The sequence below is a fragment of the Lissotriton helveticus genome, chromosome 3_1 (genome assembly GCF_964261635.1).
Source record: "Lissotriton helveticus chromosome 3_1, aLisHel1.1, whole genome shotgun sequence".
Lineage (NCBI taxonomy): Eukaryota > Metazoa > Chordata > Amphibia > Caudata > Salamandridae > Lissotriton > Lissotriton helveticus.
In genome coordinates, this window is record NC_136061.1 from 594,019,698 (window position 1) to 594,038,232 (window position 18,535).

Sequence of the window (18,535 nt, forward strand, 5' to 3'; positions counted from 1 at the left end):
AGTCGTGGACGCAGGGGCCCTCGTCGACGAGGCTTTAGTCGACGGAGTCTTCGTCGACTATAAAGACTTTTTGATGGCTTTCGTCGACGATGTTGGTTTCTTCGTCGACGAGGTGATGGGAATCGTCGACGAGACAGTCGGAAAGGCCAATGAAACTCTCGTCGACGTATGGGCCAACGACGAGACCGTCGTCGACGAGGTGGAAGATGATGTCGTCGTCAGTGTGTCGACGAAGCATGTTTAGGTGTGGAAACACGCTGAGAGGCAGCAGAAGACGCCTGAGAGCCAGGTCTCGTGGGCGCAGCAGTAGTAGGAGCTGGTGGGGACACCCCAGAGGCCGAAGGCAGGGCCAGTGTCTTCTTTTTTACAAAAGGAGACGGCACATCCTGCACACTACCACGCTTAGAGGCTGCAGTGGAGGGTCCAGAGTGAAAACTCTCAGCATCAGACAGAGCTGAATCCTTGTCCTTAAGACGTTGGAGCCAAAGGAGGGGACGGCCTTCTCTGTCCTTTAGAGTCTTGGTAGAAAAGGTTCTACAAAACTTACAGCTGCCAACTTCATGCTCAGGGTAGAGACAATAAATACATTTCTTGTGGGGGTCCTCTTTAAAAAGACGCAACTTCCCACAAGAAGAGAAAGGTCGGAATAAAGACTTCTTACTTGACATGATGAAAGTTCAGGAAACAAGAAGCAGTTGAGGAAAAAACTGAGAAGAGCTCAGGGAGACTCCCTTCACACGACGTGCGGTAGAAAATCTGAGGGCTTGAGCTTCTGAGAAGGTTCTAGAGGGTGATGGCGCCTGATTGGCAGTAGATTGGACTAACATAATGACAGTGATATGTTACAAGTGTTTTCTCTCTCTATCATGCATTCCTATGGAGGAATTGTTTTAGAGGTTTTCAGTTATGCTTTTACTTCTATTTCTTCTTATGTTATGTTCTCACATACATTTAATTTTAAGCATTTATTGCTATTTTATGTACCGTGGGACTCCCACTTCGACGACGGGGAATATTCAAGCATGTGAATCTATGAAAGACACCCCTAATACTGGAGTGAGACAGTTAGGTAACCGCTTAGCTGTTTGGAAAGGCAATGGATAGACCTGGGATATTGAAGCACTCAGTGTTTGATAAAATACCCCTCACACACCAAAAGGCCCCTTGGTGTCATGCTTCATCATTGGGGTCTTCGCACCCCTCTATCGGGATGCGGCGTGCTGCGACCTACGGATACGCGGGAGCACTTTCAAGTTGGCTATGTGTAGTGTACAGTGTGTGGGGTATGTGAATAAAGTGAGTAGGGAACGTAGTGAAGGTTTTAAAAAGTACCTGGCACTTGAGAGAAAAAAGATTTTTATTCCGAACTCTGGCTGGTACTATTAAAAATAAGTGCAGGGCGAGATCAACCTGTTGTGTTAATGAACAGGATCTCTGGTGTGCTATGTTGTCGACATGTTTCGGAGACTGGCTCCTTCTTCAGGACAGGGGCACAAACTCCCTTCCCTACTCACGTCTTCTTCTACAAAAAAAGTGTGATTTTTACAGAAAAGTGAAATTTTTGTAGGAATAGGCTAAGTGTGCCTACAGCGGTCTGCTACAAGTACAATGACCTGCAGAAAGACAAAAACCAAAAGACTAATGGTTACCCATGTAGCGGGTAGTTGCAAGACGCAGTCGCCTTGAACCACACCATTTGCTTGATAATAAGCTAGTAAAAACGGACTCACACCACATACAACATAAAACACATAAAACTAGGATTTTACTGCCAATTGTACTCATACTTGTGAAGCCTGGTTGGTGGGCTTCATGAACAGCGTGTAGGGGTGTTGCTCCAATGGCTATCTGTAGTAGAGAATGATGTAGCTGTAATTTTACAATTCAATCTCACTTACTTCGGAGGAAAAAGAGGATCTCTTGTAGGATGTTCTTTTCTAGATGATATACTCACAAGGTCTGGACACTCTGATCGCCGCCTACCCCTCGCGCTACTCCGCTGGTGTGGAGTCATGCGAAGGACATGGGTATTTATACTCAGTTTCGTTAATTAGGCGGAAACGGGAGTGACACCATGTATGGGTGTTCCGCATGTCAGCCATACAGGGCGATCGTATGTTACTGCTGCGTGAGCACAGGATCAGTGTCTGTCTGGTATGGTTAGTTTCCCTTTGTGCCGCTATGTCTTCGCGCATGCGTAGTGCGAGTTCAGGTTGTCTAATCACTCGCGCATGCGCGGTAAGCCCCAAGCGCCAAGCGCACTGGGTTCTTTTATCGGAGGAGCGCGATTACGGTCCACGTGTCTGTTAGATGCACCAGTTATTTGTTGAATGGTGCTGAGTGAGGATAGCGACCTTATACATCCGAAGTGATTAGTAGCCCCTTGCTAAGGTTGAGAATAAATGACAGTGGATCATGGCAGGGGAAACTTTTTGACAGATGGGAATTACTCTATCAAGTACAGTACTGATGTTTTAGTGGTACTTATGCTGATAGTTGGCTCCAGGGCACATCATCATTAAGCCCAATGATATGGGTGCCCAGACGGAACACCCATCTTTGTTCCTTTTGGAAAAGACCAGCATCAGTGGGCAACTGTTCGATTATTGTCCATTTCAAATCGTTGACGCAGTGCTGCATAGTGAGGAAATGTGTGGCCATTTTCGTCGTACTTTTCTTACATCTCACATTGCTTTTGTGTTCATTCAATCGTGTTTTGACGGCTCGTGTTGTCATTCCCACATATTCAAGATTGCATGGGCACTTGATGAGGTAGATAACGTTTTTAGAGTTACAGTTCGTAAATCTCCGCTGCTCCCATGTCGATCCATTACGGAATGTGAGTTTTTTGCTTTTTTCGGTTAAATGGCAGCTGCTACAATTACCGCATGGGAAATGACCTTGAATCCCTATGGATGGTTGAGGGGATGCTGTTGTAGGTTTCGGTCTGGTGTGTACTAAAATATCTCTGAGGTTGCGTCCTCTGCGGTGGGCAAACATTGGTTTGTCTAGATCCAGATCACCGCTCGTCAGTATTCTCCAATGTTTGTTCACAATCTTGGATACTGCATTGGACATTGTGTTGAAAGTGGTCACACAGATTGGTCTTTTGTTTTGAGTGGGTTCCTTGGTTCGTTCCTCCAGTAATGATTCCCTGTTATTGTTTCTAGCTCTTTTTAGTGCTTTGTTGATGATCCTGTCTGGATACTCTCTTTGTCTGAGTTTGTCTTTAAGGTCGGTCGCCTGTTCCTTGAAAGCAGACACGTCAGTGCAATTTCGCCTGAGCCGTAGGAACTGCCCGTAGGGCAGGTTTTCTCGTAGGTGGCGAGGATGAAAGCTATCGTACCTTAGTAGGCAGTTCCTGGAAGTAGGTTTAAAATGGGTGGTTGTTTTAAGTAAACCAGTATCTGCATAGATGTTGAGATCCAGGAACACCAACGTTTGGTTTGAAATGGTGCTCGTGAATTTCAGGAATGTGTTTTGGGTGTTCAGCCATTCCAAAAAGAGCTTCGCTGATTGGTGGTCGCCTTGCCATATGACCAGGATGTCATCTATATATCTTTTCCAACATTTTATATTTGGCCAGTACGGGTTGTGTTCATGGAGTATCTTACTGGTCTCGAGGTGGTGCACATAGAGACCAGCTAGGCTCGGAGCAAAGGTGCTTCCCATGCTGGTCCCATGGCATTGTTGGTAAATAGTGGACTTGTACTGGAAAAAGTTTTTCTGCAGGGCCAGTGAGATGCATTCCAGAACTAAGTTACGTGGTGTCTGGTATTTCCATTGGGTCGAAAAGAGAACTTCTTCGATGATCATCAAAGTTTCATCGTGGGGCAGGCTGGTGTATAAACTTTCCACGTCAAGAGACATTAGTAGTTGGGTTTGAGGGTCAAAAGTCATTTCCTGGAGGAGTTGTAGTACTGCCTTGGTATCCTTTAGGTACGTATTTGTGGACTGCACCAGGGGTCTCAGGAATGCGTCCGCAAACTTCGACAAAGGTTCTAGAATAGATCCAATGCCCGAGACTATAGGTCTACCCGGCGGTTTTCTGATGTCCTTATGTATTTTGGGGATACTGTAAAAATATGGAATGCGAGGTTTCTTTTGCATAAGGAATTCGCCTTCCTTTTTGCTCAGCCAATTGTGTGTCAAACCTTCCTCAATCATGCATCCGATTTTTACCCTGAGATGTTCAGTTGGGTCCTGTTGTAAAACCATGTAGTTTCGTCTGTCAGACAGGAGGCGCATGCATTCATTGTCGTAGTCCTCAGTGGACTGTAATACTATTGCTCCCCCCTTGTCCGCTGGCTTTATTACCATGTTGATATCTTCAGATAAATTCCTTAAGGCAAGCTGCTCCTCCTTGGTCGTATTGTGGAAGATTTGTGTGGGTGACACATCCAATTTATTGACATCCGTCATAACTGCCTTCTCAAAAGCGAGTAGCTCAATGGGGAGTGTAGGGTCAGGAGGTGTGAAGGTCGATTTTGGTCTCAAACCAGTGTCTGTCATCACAGCTTGTGTTGGTTTGTCACTGAAAAAGACCTGTAGTTTTAGTTTTCGTACAAATTCCTTCATTTCCACGTTTACTTTGAAGATGTCCGGTTTTTGTGTCGGTACAAATCCCAAACCTTTATTTAGTACCTGTCGTTGGATACTCGTCAAAGGTTTGGAAGTGAGATTTACCACTAGGTCCCTCTCTGGTTGCTGGTTGATGCCTGGTTGGGTAGGGAGCCTGTCATGCTCCTGGTTTGTCTGGGGTTCCCTTGGTCCGTTGATTCCCAGGTGACGTTGTTGCCCTTCCGGTTCTTTCCCCGTGTTCCTGGGCGGGAGCCTAAAAAAGGCTGTGGATCGTAAAAACCTCCATTAAAGTCCTGGTTCCATTGTGGGAAACCCTGTATATCCGGTTGGTGGTTGAACTGGAAAGGTTGGAAAGGTGGGGGTGCCATAAATTGGGGGTACTGGGGCGGGTATCCCCTCCATCCTCTTTGTCTTGGGAATTGTTGTCGTCTTTGTCTCCACCCGCCTCTATTCGGGCGGTTCCTTCTGCCACCGCTGGAATTCGAACCGGTGGAGCTACCGTCTGACCCATCACTATCTGTGTCATTTCTCGTGGACACATAGTCCGCCTTAGTGTAGGGGTAGGTTCCCTCTGGTGTGAATTTGTCTTTGTCCTTACTCAATTTGTTAAGTTTGCTTTGTTTCAAAGTAAATTCAAATTCTGTCATTTGTTGGTTCAATTCATCCAATCTGATTTTAAGGTCTTCTGTTGACATGTATGTATTGAGTTTGACCTCAATTTTACTGATCTCTATTTTAAGTTCTTGTGTGATTCTGGTTGCTGTTTTAATTATTAGGACCAACCAGTCCCTGGTACAATGCCAAGAGATCAACGACCATTCTTTTTTAAATTGCATATCAGTCTGGAAGATAAACGGTTCATTTTTTACAATTAGTCCAGCTGGTCCCATCTTGTTCCTCAGGTATCCTGTCATTATCAAACCATGTAAAGCTGCCTTTATTTGGTTGCGTCTTAGTTTTACCAATTCATTCCAATCATCAATGTTTGGGCCGGTTTCAGGGTTAGTGAGGCCCTCAAAAGGATTTACTGCTGCCAAGATCCTGTCAATTTCATCCTCGCCGAAGGTTAAGCCATGTTCGTCCTCCATTTCAGAGAGACCGCTGTGGTCTACAGTTACCTAGTGTATGTGATTATGTGTCTGTGGTGTGATAGGAATACTCCCGCAGCTGCACGCTGCCTAGACTATAGTTTAAACCAAAAAAGGGAGGTAGAGCTATTCGTCGGATTTGTGCTCCACTCTGATACTTACATAAACAAAGAAAATCCAACTTTGGGGGGGAAAGGGAAGAGTGATCAAAAGGATATTGAAGCACTCAGTGTTTGATAAAATACCCCTCACACACCAAAAGGCCCCTTGGTGTCATGCTTCATCATTGGGGTCTTCGCACCCCTCTATCGGGATGCGGCGTGCTGCGACCTACGGATACGCGGGAGCACTTTCAAGTTGGCTATGTGTAGTGTACAGTGTGTGGGGTATGTGAATAAAGTGAGTAGGGAACGTAGTGAAGGTTTTAAAAAGTACCTGGCACTTGAGAGAAAAAAGATTTTTATTCCGAACTCTGGCTGGTACTATTAAAAATAAGTGCAGGGCGAGATCAACCTGTTGTGTTAATGAACAGGATCTCTGGTGTGCTATGTTGTCGACATGTTTCGGAGACTGGCTCCTTCTTCAGGACAGGGGCACAAACTCCCTTCCCTACTCACGTCTTCTTCTACAAAAAAAGTGTGATTTTTACAGAAAAGTGAAATTTTTGTAGGAATAGGCTAAGTGTGCCTACAGCGGTCTGCTACAAGTACAATGACCTGCAGAAAGACAAAAACCAAAAGACTAATGGTTACCCATGTAGCGGGTAGTTGCAAGACGCAGTCGCCTTGAACCACACCATTTGCTTGATAATAAGCTAGTAAAAACGGACTCACACCACATACAACATAAAACACATAAAACTAGGATTTTACTGCCAATTGTACTCATACTTGTGAAGCCTGGTTGGTGGGCTTCATGAACAGCGTGTAGGGGTGTTGCTCCAATGGCTATCTGTAGTAGAGAATGATGTAGCTGTAATTTTACAATTCAATCTCACTTACTTCGGAGGAAAAAGAGGATCTCTTGTAGGATGTTCTTTTCTAGATGATATACTCACAAGGTCTGGACACTCTGATCGCCGCCTACCCCTCGCGCTACTCCGCTGGTGTGGAGTCATGCGAAGGACATGGGTATTTATACTCAGTTTCGTTAATTAGGCGGAAACGGGAGTGACACCATGTATGGGTGTTCCGCATGTCAGCCATACAGGGCGATCGTATGTTACTGCTGCGTGAGCACAGGATCAGTGTCTGTCTGGTATGGTTAGTTTCCCTTTCTGCCTACTAAGGTACGATAGCTTTCATCCTCGCCACCTACGAGAAAACCTGCCCTACGGGCAGTTCCTACGGCTCAGGCGAAATTGCACTGACGTGTCTGCTTTCAAGGAACAGGCGACCGACCTTAAAGACAAACTCAGACAAAGAGAGTATCCAGACAGGATCATCAACAAAGCACTAAAAAGAGCTAGAAACAATAACAGGGAATCATTACTGGAGGAACGAACCAAGGAACCCACTCAAAACAAAAGACCAATCTGTGTGACCACTTTCAACACAATGTCCAATGCAGTATCCAAGATTGTGAACAAACATTGGAGAATACTGACGAGCGGTGATCTGGATCTAGACAAACCAATGTTTGCCCACCGCAGAGGACGCAACCTCAGAGATATTTTAGTACACACCAGACCGAAACCTACAACAGCATCCCCTCAACCATCCATAGGGATTCAAGGTCATTTCCCATGCGGTAATTGTAGCAGCTGCCATTTAACCGAAAAAAGCAAAAAACTCACATTCCGTAATGGATCGACATGGGAGCAGCGGAGATTTACGAACTGTAACTCTAAAAACGTTATCTACCTCATCAAGTGCCCATGCAATCTTGAATATGTGGGAATGACAACACGAGCCGTCAAAACACGATTGAATGAACACAAAAGCAATGTGAGATGTAAGAAAAGTACGACGAAAATGGCCACACATTTCCTCACTATGCAGCACTGCGTCAACGATTTGAAATGGACAATAATCGAACAGTTGCCCACTGATGCTGGTCTTTTCCAAAAGGAACAAAGATGGGTGTTCCGTCTGGGCACCCATATCATTGGGCTTAATGATGATGTGCCCTGGAGCCAACTATCAGCATAAGTACCACTAAAACATCAGTACTGTACTTGATAGAGTAATTCCCATCTGTCAAAAAGTTTCCCCTGCCATGATCCACTGTCATTTATTCTCAACCTTAGCAAGGGGCTACTAATCACTTCGGATGTATAAGGTCGCTATCCTCACTCAGCACCATTCAACAAATAACTGGTGCATCTAACAGACACGTGGACCGTAATCGCGCTCCTCCGATAAAAGAACCCAGTGCGCTTGGCGCTTGGGGCTTACCGCGCATGCGCGAGTGATTAGACAACCTGAACTCGCACTACGCATGCGCGAAGACATAGCGGCACAAAGGGAAACTAACCATACCAGACAGACACTGATCCTGTGCTCACGCAGCAGTAACATACGATCGCCCTGTATGGCTGACATGCGGAACACCCATACATGGTGTCACTCCCGTTTCCGCCTAATTAACGAAACTGAGTATAAATACCCATGTCCTTCGCATGACTCCACACCAGCGGAGTAGCGCGAGGGGTAGGCGGCGATCAGAGTGTCCAGACCTTGTGAGTATATCATCTAGAAAAGAACATCCTACAAGAGATCCTCTTTTTCCTCCGAAGTAAGTGAGATTGAATTGTAAAATTACAGCTACATCATTCTCTACTACAGATAGCCATTGGAGCAACACCCCTACACGCTGTTCATGAAGCCCACCAACCAGGCTTCACAAGTATGAGTACAATTGGCAGTAAAATCCTAGTTTTATGTGTTTTATGTTGTATGTGGTGTGAGTCCGTTTTTACTAGCTTATTATCAAGCAAATGGTGTGGTTCAAGGCGACTGCGTCTTGCAACTACCCGCTACATGGGTAACCATTAGTCTTTTGGTTTTTGTCTTTCTGCAGGTCATTGTACTTGTAGCAGACCGCTGTAGGCACACTTAGCCTATTCCTACAAAAATTTCACTTTTCTGTAAAAATCACACTTTTTTTGTAGAAGAAGACGTGAGTAGGGAAGGGAGTTTGTGCCCCTGTCCTGAAGAAGGAGCCAGTCTCCGAAACATGTCGACAACATAGCACACCAGAGATCCTGTTCATTAACACAACAGGTTGATCTCGCCCTGCACTTATTTTTAATAGTACCAGCCAGAGTTCGGAATAAAAATCTTTTTTCTCTCAAGTGCCAGGTACTTTTTAAAACCTTCACTACGTTCCCTACTCACTTTATTCACATACCCCACACACTGTACACTACACATAGCCAACTTGAAAGTGCTCCCGCGTATCCGTAGGTCGCAGCACGCCGCATCCCGATAGAGGGGTGCGAAGACCCCAATGATGAAGCATGACACCAAGGGGCCTTTTGGTGTGTGAGGGGTATTTTATCAAACACTGAGTGCTTCAATATCCTTTTGATCACTCTTCCCTTTCCCCCCCAAAGTTGGATTTTCTTTGTTTATGTAAGTATCAGAGTGGAGCACAAATCCGACGAATAGCTCTACCTCCCTTTTTTGGTTTAAACTATAATGGATAGACCTGTACATGAGACTAAGGATTATCTGTCAGCGTGATTAACGTCCACCTCAGGGAAGTAAAAGTGTAAAATAGGGGGTTACTCATATGGGACCCAGCTGGGCACTGCACATGTAAAAGGAGGAAATGGGAATGAAGAAATGAGCCAGCAATTAGTATACCATATAACAAAATGGTGGGCACAAACATTGCTGTGTGAATGTAACTGTGGACAATCAACTTACCCCAGAGAGGGGAAGGGGAGCTGACAGTGAGATCAACGCAAGATTGCAAACTGGATACTGGGAAAGTATGTCGGAACACGACAATCCGTGTGGTCCGGTCTGGCCTCTGTAAAGGATAGGGGAGGATAATCAATGGTCTGCAATGCCACAGTGTATACAAAAGAGAGAAGCCCTTACCAGGAACGAGAAATTCAGGGTTGCAAGGTTTCAAGAGGCTTGTCAATTGCTCCCCCCTGCGGTGGTAGACCTTCAATATTACTAGCAATGTACAAATGACGATCCATGTATCTAAAATAATGGTAAATGGGATTAGAGCAAAGGTAAAATGCCAACTGGTAGTTATAGCCAGCTAAACTCGAGCGATACCTGCCTAGTTTTATAGAGGACGGAGACCGTGCATGCGTGCAACCGCCAAGCGTTCGTGTAGAACCGTTCGAGTCCGTCTACACAAGTACAATGACAGCGTGCTGGGAATTTTACCGCGGTTAAATGCAGTTGCAAGAAACACGTCAAAACCGAACAGGAGACATCATTGTAGATAGCCACCTGACAGTGTCATTTGTTTTCTGAAATCCCGTAAAGAAAGGAAAGAGAGAACAGACACGTTAGTGTGTTGGTCGTGTCCAAAAGATTGATACACACACATTATTTACGGTGGTGCACGTGTAACTACAAAAATTATGAGCATTAGCTAAATAATTAGGGGGTCACACTGATAATGCTTATGCCTGGCAACAGCCGTAGTGGATAATGGTTCGATGGAGCCAGAGCAAGTAACAGCAGGGGGGAAGGTCTATAAAGATAAATAAAACGTGCGAGTCGCATCTCTTACATAACATAACGTTTTTAACCTTGCATTGTGACCTTAGTGCGGGTATGGTCACCCATACTGATTGATATGTAAGCTTTGAACATTACAAAACCACTGCAGAACAATTATGCATGAATAAGAGGACATTACTACATAAATAGTACAACAGTACAAACACTATTTGAGAGTCAGTACATAGCGTATAATGAGCCTATTTCATACAGAAGGGCACGAGTTAAATCATCATAATATTACAACATATTACAGAAAAAATGTGCAAAACATAATGTACAGATTACATGAATTACGGATTGGCCTGGGTTGGTCAGTTCTTTAATGAGGACACAGAACCCCGCCACTCTTCAGCAGAATTCAGTCCATGGGCTATAGAGTTAGTCCTTACTATCCAACGGCACTCCAATCTTTGTAAAATTTGTGTCAAATCACCACCTCTTTCTCGGACCTTACCTTTATCAATTATCTGCCACTTTATGTCTTCTGCTGTATGGTTTTCTTCAGCAAAATGGGTAACTGGAGGGGCATTTGATACGGAACACCTAATGCAACTGCAATGCTGTCTGATACGTGTTTTGATGGGTTGTAGGGTCTGCCCAATGTGCAGTAAATTACATGGACACCATATACAGTACACCACATTACGTGTGTTGCAGTTCGAGAAAAATTCAAGTGTCTGCTTTATATTCATTTGCTCAAATGTATTGGTATCAAATTTGAAAGCGCACGCAACACAGTTGCCACATTTAAAGTGTCCTTTTAGTTCTGGTAGACCCAATGCTGATTCTATAGTTAAAGTTTTCCGCACAGTACTGCTCTCGGTAGAGGAGCGTATTGATGATCTTTTACCTTTTTGCCCCGTTTAATAGCAAACATGGGCGAGTCTATAGTAGAATCAATGTTTTTGATCAGCTCCCAGTTTTTTGTGATCAATTTGCAGATCTTATTTGTGTGCACAACAAATGTGGTAACACAAATAAGTCTGTCAATAGGGGTATTCTCTATTGTAATTAAGAACTCCTCTCTGGGACAATACCAAGCTCGTTTGAGTGACTTTCTTATTAGTCTGTTAGGGTATAATCTGGGCGGTAGTTTTGATTTCAATATCTGGGACTAATACATTTAGTCCTCCTTATGTGAACAATTTCTGCGTAAACGCAGAAATTGGCCAAAAGGTAGGCCATCTTGTAATGCTTGTTGGTGGTGAATTTGATATGCTAAGAGTGTATTCCTCTCTGTTGTTTTTCTATGGAGACTTGTGTAAAGGGTACCTTCTTCATGTTTGATGCTTAAGTCTAGAAAAGATATAGCTGACTTGTGTATTGTGGACGTGAAAGTAAGGTGTTTCTGGATGTTATTTAGGTATCCCACAAACTCTTGGAATTTAGTCTCGCTACCAGACCAAATTAGAAACATTTCGTCAATATACTGCTTCCAACAATTAATGTTGGAGCGGTACCTGTTTGTCGTGTTTAAGGCATAAGTCTGTTCAATGAAATCCATGTAGATGTTTGCTAGATTAGATGCGAAAACAGCCCCCATGCTAGTCCCAGAGCATTGTTGATAATAGGTACCATCAGAAACAAAATAATTGAATTTGGGGCAATTCTGAGTAAAGAAATTATGACATTTAAGGGAACGTGTATTGGCTTTGTTCTAGTCTCTAGTAGTTTCTCTATTATCAGGATGCTATTTTCCGGGGGTATATTAGTGTACAATGATGAGATGTCTAAAGTTGACAACCAGCCTGTTTCGATATTATACGGCATACCATCTATCAGGTTAATTATGTACATGCAGTCCCTTACATAGTTTTCTTGTGCGGGAACAAAATCTTTTATGAAAAAGTCAATATACCTCCCAATTGGTTCTAGTGCTGAACCACAACAAGAGAGAATGGGCCGCCCTGGAGGATTGGTGGTGCTCTTATGAATCTTCGGAAGTGTATATAGAACGGGAGGTCTAGGATTTTCAGCGTTTAAGAATTTTACTGATAAAACCCTGGTCACTTCCTTTTACGGTGACCATCAGAATTTCATTTTTAATGTCTGGCAATGGGTTTTTGCTTAGTTTATTGTAATGTTTTTCCTTGTAAATCTGCGGATTTCTAGATCATAATCTTTTCGATCCTGAATCACGATGCCGTCCCCTTCTCGGTTAATACTGTATGGCATAAAGCATTTGCTGGTTTTAAGGTTGTCTAGACCCCAAGAACTATTTTCTCAAACAATATTAACTCAGGTGGCATCATTGAATTGTGAGGGTAAAAGATGGAGGGGGGCTTCAAACCTGTGATTGACTCTTGCTGTATTGGTTCTCTGTCTTTAAAAAACAGTAACCGTATCTTTCAGAAAAATTGAAACAGCTCAGTTTTCAAATTGAAGAAATTGGTGCATTCAGTAATCACATAGACAAACCCTTACTTAGTAGGGACACTTCAGCAGACGGTAGTATGTGTTATGACAAATTAAAGATCAGTATAACATCAGTTCTTTGTACTGCCTGATCTAGTATGGTTGGGGACCCCATTGATAATGTTTCCTCCTCCTGTGACGTTCTCCCAGGTACTGGTACCATGTCTTGCCTTTGGCCTTGCCACCTCTCTCTAAAAAAGGCTGCCCTGGATGGTTATCTGAGTGACTCGGTCCGGGTTGTGCGTCTGAATCCTCAGACCTACCCGATTATTCAGAAAACATGATGGGTTGGTTCCTTCTGAATCTATCCCACGTGTTCTGTCTGTTCTGTGTGCCTATTGTGGTATAATAATCCTCTCTTAGATAAGGGTAGGCCCTTTCTTTGGAAAAGTTTTTTATATCCTTGGTGACTTTGTCTGCTATTTTCTTTAACTGATATGTATTGAACTCATCTGTGGTTTTGTTTAGTTTGTCTAGAAGTGCTTTATCTTCCACTATTCCCTCCCCTCCTAGAAATTCTTTTTCTAGTTCTGTTATTTCTTTTAGTTCATCTTTTGCGTATTCCGCAGCAGTTTCTACACCTAACACTATACAATGGCGTGAGCAGGTTGTGGAGATATGGCTGAAATTTCCTTTACATTTTGATCCTCCCTAAAGATGCCGAGTACGTTCTTAACTTGCAATCCCTGAGGCAAATTCCTGCCTTGAGATACTCAGTTAGCATTCGAGCATGAAGCTCTGTTCTAATGTGTTTTTTCTTGGCCTTTTCCAATTTTTCTAGTAGTTGTTGTTTGGGACTTACACTTTTACTAGGTAGAGTTGAGAACAAGGATGGACCACTTATAATTTTCGCAATGTATTCATCAGTGTATAATGGGGCTTCTCCTTTGGATATCGTAACCCAAAAGCAAAAGGATAGACCCTATATTAACATAGGGTATGTGGGAAATCCTGAACAGAATAATTCCCTTGCGGTGCAGCCACCACTCTAAAAGTCGAGAACCAGAGACAAGGGAGTCACTACTCACAAGGAACCAGGGTAAGTATTTTATACACAGGAACAGGGGTTCCTGTGGGAAAAAATAGATGGATGTGATGCTAATATGCGCAATCGCAATGCAGGTAAGGGTTACGTTGATATCCAAAAGAGGAAAAACATATACAACTCAATATTTGATAATACCAATAGGTATTTATGTAAATATAAATGTAATTTTTTCAATACAACAGTGAAATGTGTCCCCAGTGAACATGGAACCTAAGAAAGTCGGAGTGACATATTTGTGATACAATTGGTTTTCAGCATTTATAAAAGTCGACCATCATAAGAAATTAGTAATGGAGACAGCGTCCTTATATAATGGTGAAAGGTTCGCTTTGCTCGACGGCATGTCATAAATATGTCACTTCTACTTCCTAAGGTCCACCTGATCTTCCTGAAGCTCCATCCCCGAGTACAGGGCCGCCCAGACAGAGCACGGGGGTCACCCTCCGGGGCATCTGAAGATCAGGGGCCTAGTGGAGCCTGAGACGGCCCAAGGTAGCGCAGACTAGAGTCTCTTGTGTTTCCTGAGCGACGAGTCGCTTGGGGAGATTGGTGCGGCCCAGTGGAGGAGTCCGGCTCCCTTCCTCCCGACCCTGACAGACGCAGCCCAGTGGTGGACCCAGAAGGCCCCAGGGAAAAACAGACTCGCTGGGGTTGGGTGGGCCCGCAGTCATGGTAGTGTTGGGGTACACAATCTGGGTGGGGATGGTTCCCGAACACAGCTTCGGGCCCCTGACCCTATGGCTCGTCCAACCGACCGGGGGTTACCTGAAGGCCCCGAGATCTCGGCCTACCTTTGCCCTTGACTCCTGGCAGTTGAAGGAGGGGCCGCCTGGGAAAAGTACTAAGTGATGGTCCACCTGTTTGCTTGGCTGCATGGGGGTGCGAGGAGCCCACGAGCCCTGAGCTCATCCCTGCTCTAAGCAAGTGGAGGTGTGAGTGACCCTGCAGCAGGCTGGCCCCAAGGCCTGGACTGAGACTTCTGATCACCGCTTGGGGGAGGCCTTTGACCCACGGAGGCCTGGACTAAGGACCTGGGGGGGGCTGAAACAGTGTGATTCGGTCTGTGTTGGGGGAGCGGCCCTTGGTGGGGTCATCCCTCCCCATGGGGTCCCCCCGCCTCCCTCTGCGTTCTCCCTTTCAGCATCCACTAGTAGATAGGATCTGGAAACTCCCTGAGATGCCTCCCTGCAGGAATTTTATGAACATTATATTAGGTTCCTCAAATGGCTGCTACTGAGATCGGGGATGCCCAAAAGATGTCGGACCCCTAGAGGACCCTGGAGGCTTGGTGGGTGGACCCGCATCACACACCCCACCGGGTCTTGGGGGGGCCACTGCCAGACCGCCTCTAATCCCGCAACATGGAGGTCAGAATAGTGGAGTGAACTCCTGGGGATCAACCCCGAACTTCCATGGTCCCTGCAGTTCAGGATCTCACCCAAGCTCCCAGTCTGGCAGAGTGAGTACCACCCATAGGCTCTCTCCAGGGGAACAATTATTGGAGTCTCTGATATAACTTGGGTCAACATAACTTCCTCGACTCAGCCTGCCCCGTGGCGCCAAGATGAGAAAGGGCAGACCAGTCCATTCAGGCACCGCACAGACCAGACTAAGATGGACCAGTATATTGCCTGCCCCTCGGCGAACTCCACAGACCGCCCTAGTGGCAACGGACCAGGCCGCTCTGACCCGGATCTTAACACGATACTACAGGCCATTCAGACGTCGCAGTCAGCGGTGGAGATCAAGAAAGGAGACCAAGAGAGGAGAGGTATGGATGGATGTAGCCTTGTTGCCCCAGGATCTCCGTATTGCCACAACTAGGCTGACCGAGGTGGGGGGGGTGGAGCTAGCCGAGCTGGGAAATGGCCGCGCCGTAGGCGAGCTCTCCCAATCAAGCCAAACATCCTCTTACTATCCTGGGCATCTGAAGCTTCGGTGCTGCTACTGGTGAAGCGTTAATATGTGGTGATATGCCTGATCTAAAAATTTGAGAAATCTGATGCTGCAGGACATTGCAACCGTGCCGCACATTTCTGTGCCGGGACCTCCGCGGAGCCTCCATTGACCTGCGTGACCACGTACAGCCTACGCGAGCCCGGGGATCGCGGTGCGAGGAGCAGGCCCGGCAGACATCTTGTGGTGTGGAGGACCGCGCGGGGCCCAGACTACTACGCCGGAGTGTGCAGGAGAAATAACAGCTTGCTCCCGGGCCCCTCCTGGATGTGGCTGGGAGAGCACTGGACCGATTACCATCGAGGCCCCTACGCACATGAGCGGTGAGTGAGGGACTACGCGCCTGGACACTACGAGCGGCACCCCCTGCACAGCTAGTTAATACACGCAATATCCCGGGGCGAGGGGAGCGCTTGAAAGAAACGGAGTGACATCTGACCGGGACCGGGTCTGCTGCGCATTCCCCTCTCCCTTCCATCATATTACTGGGCCGCGTGCACTATCCAACCCTGTGGGGGCTGTTTGTGCCCACGCTACGGACATAGTCGCAGGTGCTATATGCCATAGTGAGCCACTTGGATTGCGATCGCTAGACACCCTGTTGCCTGTGGATAATCTAGAATGCGGCGGTCGTGTTGCTGCTACGTTCAACCTTCTGTGATCTGAGCATTGGTATCGTGGACCTCCCCATAGCGAGCACGGGTATAGTGCTCAATGCCCTTGACTAGCCTGCAGTTAGGGAGCTCGCTTGAATTAATACTACTTTATAGCAGAGGCTGCCGGACGGTGTGTGGGCAGCCAGCGCCAGGAATAGGACACGTCACCGCTGCAGTCTCCTGGCAGAAGAATGGGTAAGCCAGACAAGAATCAACCCAAGCTGCAGTTTGAGCAGCAGCGGAAGGCCGCTGAAATGTCTGGAGGCCAACCTAGTCAGGACCTGCCAACCACAACGGCGGCCACCTCCCCGCCAGGGACAGACGTGCAGGCAATGTTCGCGACCATACAGTCCACTTTGACTAACATAGACTGCAAAATTGATTCACTCGCCTATCGGGTGGATCGTATGTCCGAAAGGTTGGACAAACACACGAAACGCATTGATATGGCGGAACGTAGGATCTCTGATGCTGAAGATGCGGCTCAGCAACTCGAACTAAAACACAAAAAAGCGGACAAGGCCCTGCAAACCCTTCTGGCTAAAACGGAAGATTTAGAAGCAAGGTCACGACGGTGCAACCTACGCATTATGGGGGTTGCAGAGACGACAAAGACCGGAAATATGGAGAGATATGTTGAAGATCTGCTTGTTACTACTCTTGGCAAAGAAATCTTCTCTCCCGTCTTTATTGTGGAACGTGCCCATCGTTCTCTCGCACCACCGCCAGTCCCTGGGGCGTGGCCCCGTCCTATCATTGCAAAAATCCTGAATTACAGGGATAGGGACGCGGCCCTCCGTAAGGCTCAAGAGCAGGGAGAAATAACACACAAGGGTATGTCAATCTCTCTCTACCCTGACTTTACATCCCAGGTCCAGGAAGCCCGAAAACGGTATATGGATGTAAAAAGGAAACTGAAAGACAATAACATCTCCTACGCCATGCTTTATCCAGCCCACCTCAAAATCACGGTATTTGTAATACCCCACAGGAAGTTCTGAAATTTTTTCAGCTTAACCACCCACACGTCCTCCGGCGGAAATCCCCGCGTGGTCAGCATGCTGACATGGATCCCCCATCGGATGCTGAATAACGAATTGCCCTCCTGGGTCTATGGACTGGACTGATGGCCTCGGCCATGCCATCTTTTGAGAAACATTATTAATGTATCCTTCGTTATTGTAGTCAATGATTGTAAATGCGACAATACTTCAATATGTCTACTGCAGATGTTATCACTTAATTTAGACTCCCTGTCCGCAGACTGGGTGGTCAGACAATGGTATATGTAATTCCTGTCTGGTTTTGAATGTAACTATACCCGCACTTGTTATCGCTGTCAGGTATATTTCACTGTTAGCGGATATGCATTAGAGGCAGCGGAATGCCCTTGCTATATTTTATTTCACGGTCACCCTTTAATTCTGGCTTGATCCCCCAGACACACATCTGCTGGGGTTGTTAGCAGGCACTGTCGCCCCCCCATGTGTGTACCACACAGTTCGATCTCTTTTGTTGGTGTGTCCAACTTTAGGATACTTATCGAGTTGTGGGGATATATTTCTTTGTTTTTTTTCTTTTTTTCTTTTAATGATAACCTTGGGACTCTGGCTTTGTCATGAGTGGGATGGCGAAGTGGGTGGGGGGAGGGATGGTTGTTTATGTATTGTTGTTACTGGTCACTGCTTCCATATGGTTCGACATCTGGCAATCTCCACACATGCCCGAGGTATCAGAATGGCTACATGTTACACTGCTGAGGTACAATGGCCACTGCTAGACCCTTAAAATTCCTGACATGGAACGTTTGTGGCCTCAATAGCCCCAAGAAACCAGACGAGGTCGCCCCCACACACCCCTGCTACTGCCTCCACCAGCTGTGCCCTCGCTCACCCTTTGCAGCCTTCGTTTTTCATAGTTTTTTCCTCAGGGCGACCCAGCCGCCGCTGAGCCGCCCTCTGCCCTCCTTTCCCGCCGCTGCCTCCCTGCGGCCCCGCCTCCCTCCTGCCCATTCGCCGCCCCGCTCCCGCCACCCAGCTGCTCCTCCCTCCCGGCTCCTTCTTAAGGAGACAGCACAGAGGTGCAGGGAGCGAC

General features: G+C 46.2%; 1 protein-coding gene across 7 annotated transcripts in view; it reads right to left on the bottom strand.

Moving 5' to 3' along the window:
* The window catches only part of KANSL1L (KAT8 regulatory NSL complex subunit 1 like), a 3,925,143-nt gene that overhangs the window by 3,716,941 nt on the left and 189,667 nt on the right, over positions 1 to 18,535 (bottom strand). The window contains exon 2 of one of the 7 annotated variants that reach the window (XM_078680568.1): positions 9,542 to 9,647. The exons of the other annotated variants lie outside the window; for them this stretch is intronic. The gene's annotated coding sequence lies outside the window, so the exon portion shown is untranslated. The remainder of the gene's footprint in view (positions 1 to 9,541; positions 9,648 to 18,535) is intronic. 7 annotated transcript variants of the gene reach the window in all.